Genomic DNA, 2,972 nt, shown 5'->3' with positions numbered 1-2,972 from the left:
CTTATGATTCTTCCAAAGCCTGATTTTAATGAGAGCATGGATTACTAAAATCATCTAAGTCCGCTTTGCCTATTGTTTTCAATATTCAATCCTATGGTGAGCGTACACTTGTTTCTTCCTAGGATAGTGTATTCAACCACCCCCTGTTGAAAATATCCCTGATCTTATCACTCATTTTGTACTTGGCCCGATCTCCTAACATCCCAATTGATATCTATTTCCCCAAGTGCCTTGTTGTGACTGACTCTTCATGTGTGCTGACATTCCCATTTACACTCTAATAGAAATTCATTCAATTGCTAAAAGGGCCTTTTGCCCAAATCCTAAACTCACTCTTCTTCCTTACCCTACACTGGAATCCTGTCTACTATCTCAATATCACTGGAAGTTCTCTTTCACATTCAGTGGTCCCAGGTCCAAGATCTTATGCCATTGTATATGGATTTAGAGGATTCACCTCTGCAGAACATCATTCAAAACTATGTATCCAAATCAAGGGCCCAACACCCTTGTGTGCTTCAGCTCTTACCTAGTTTTCACCTTCCATTCTTATAAATATCCCAGTTGCCCAATCCCCGTATTCATCCAGCAGAATGACTCCTAAGCCAAATCGAACCTGATATGACCCTGAAGCAGACTCAATCTATTTTCCCTCAATCTATTTTCACATAACAGCAGGTCCTGAGTTGATCTTGCCATACAGGTATGTAGGGAATCCTCCAGCTGCTGAGAAGCTCAAAGGTAGATGCAGAAATGATCCCTGGAGCCAATGTAGGCAGCTAGGTAGGACCTGTGAGGTCTAAAGTCATCTTCCATGGCCAACAACCCAGTGAGGATGAAGGGATGTGGCTGAATCAGCCTCTCTCTTCTCAATGCAGGGAAGATGGACACAATCAGGCCTGGGTGGGTTGCTGATCCCGGGCTCCTAGGGTATATAGACCTTTATGACTTGTGAAAATGTCACAGGAAGGTGGGGCAGCCTCCCTCTCATGGGACCCTTGGAAACAACTGTTAGGACAAAGTGGTTGCCAAGGCAGTGACCTCATTCACTTCCCTGAAGGAAGTGACCTCACCTCACTTCCTTGGTGATGGAACTCTCTGAACGTGGGATCCAGGAGGCGAGGCACCCAGAGGCAATTCCAGTCCCAGTGGGCTCCCTTGTTTTTTTCTGTACCAAGGCCAGAGTCATTCTTTCTTGGCACCTGGTGATGTGTGGGTAGCCAAATGCCTTGAATGGTCTGAACAGGGGCCTTTCCTGAGAAAGAAGTGTTGGCTCATTGCTGGCTCCTGACAACTACACAGAGAAGGCCAAGGAGATCAGAGCTGAGACAGGACCGGCCACTGCTGGGGAACAAATTTTCACCCACCAGTCGGAGGTCAGAGTGGATAGATGCAGACCAAATACAGGGGTGGTTTGTGTGTCTTAGTGGGTGTGTGTTTCAATTTGGCATTTTGTCTCATGTTCTGAGATCATGTAGGAAAAACGTGTTTGTTGTTGTTGTTGTTGTTGTTTGTTGGTTTGAAATGGACTGTTAACTAGTGAGTCTTTCTATGTCAGTGGATCCCACTGGGTTTGTGGTTAAAGAGAGTAGAGAGAAGAAAGCAGCCGTGAATGTGTCCTGTCTAGTGGAAATCTTTGCAGGACTCCTCAAGGCCAATTGATGAATGGACTGCTGCTTGTCTTGCAGATGGGAAACACCTACCAAGATCCCAAGTTCCTGTATTCTTCCAGAATTTTGGCCACTCTCTGAAGGGGTTCGTGTTTTTGTGAACAAGATGGGTACCACCTTCAAGCTCTGTGACAAGGCCATGGACTAGATTGCTGACGGGAATGCCAAGCATCTCAGAAAAGTAAAAGTTACCATGACTGGTAAGGATCTCTCTGGAGAATCCCTGCTTGCATAGATAGCCACCCAAGTTGCATGATTAGGAGCTGTCAGTGCCACAGTGTTCAATTAAAGAAAAGTTTTTCTCCAGGCTTCTTTCCTCCCTATTGTTCTGTTCCCCTGAATATCAGGGAGGTGTTTGCCTTAGGGCACTCCTTTGGGAATCCTCCAGAAAACAGTTTCAAACGGAAAGGAAGAGGCCCAATCTGTGCCTTTTAGGTAAAGTGCTTTGTAAAGGCCGTGTCTGAATCAGACTCTTGGCCCTGTGTGTGGCCGTGAATTACATTCTCAGCACCCCAGGAAACTCAAGAAAAATCCCATGTGTCCATGCACATCTAAAAGGATGAAAAAGAAGTGTAATATTGGATGAAGTCTCTTGCCTTCCTCTGGTCAGGCTCCTGACACCGATGAAGTAAGAACAGGGATCCTCTGGGTCAAATGAGTTGTTGCAAGCCATCCAGTAACTAGCACACAGGTGTTTGGGTGTTTTCATGAGTCCAGTACACATAAAGAATCTACCCCTGGCAGGCAGGAGGCCTCGAATTTGAGAAGCAGAGCAGTATTAACTACAGGCCCATTTTATCTATCCTGTTTCTCAGGAAGGGTGTCCAGGCCACCATGACATTTGGCACATGATGGGCATGAGACCTTACTTTGCACACCATCTTAGACTTCTCCCCCTATGGAAACCCCCAGCCAGAATGTTATGATGAGTATCTGTATGGAAGAAGAGGAGGGCCATGTGGGAGTGTTTTTGTTAGAATAGTGGTCTTTTGTGTGGTGGTTGGAAAAGATGAGTGGGTCCACCTCAGCTTGAACTCTGGTGTGATGCCATTAGAGACTCAGGAGATTCCTCAACCCTTAATGGCTCCTGAATGAATCAAAACCCACAGTGCCAACTTCTTCATTCTTGAAATATGGCTAGGCCAATAACATGAAGGTTTTGAGAATCCCATGACCAGAAATCCCTGGAGAACCTTTAGATCTCCTGTTGCTCATCATGACTGAACCCGCCATTGCTGTTTTTGACTGAGTGGAATTCATGACCATGGTGAAGAACAGAGATGTCAGTGAGTAGGAGCCAGC

Source organism: Urocitellus parryii, unplaced genomic scaffold (genome assembly GCF_045843805.1).
Source record: "Urocitellus parryii isolate mUroPar1 unplaced genomic scaffold, mUroPar1.hap1 Scaffold_40, whole genome shotgun sequence".
NCBI classification, from domain to species: Eukaryota; Metazoa; Chordata; class Mammalia; order Rodentia; family Sciuridae; genus Urocitellus; species Urocitellus parryii.
The sequence above is the reverse complement of the archived record's forward strand: the minus strand, read 5'-3'. Positions refer to the sequence as shown.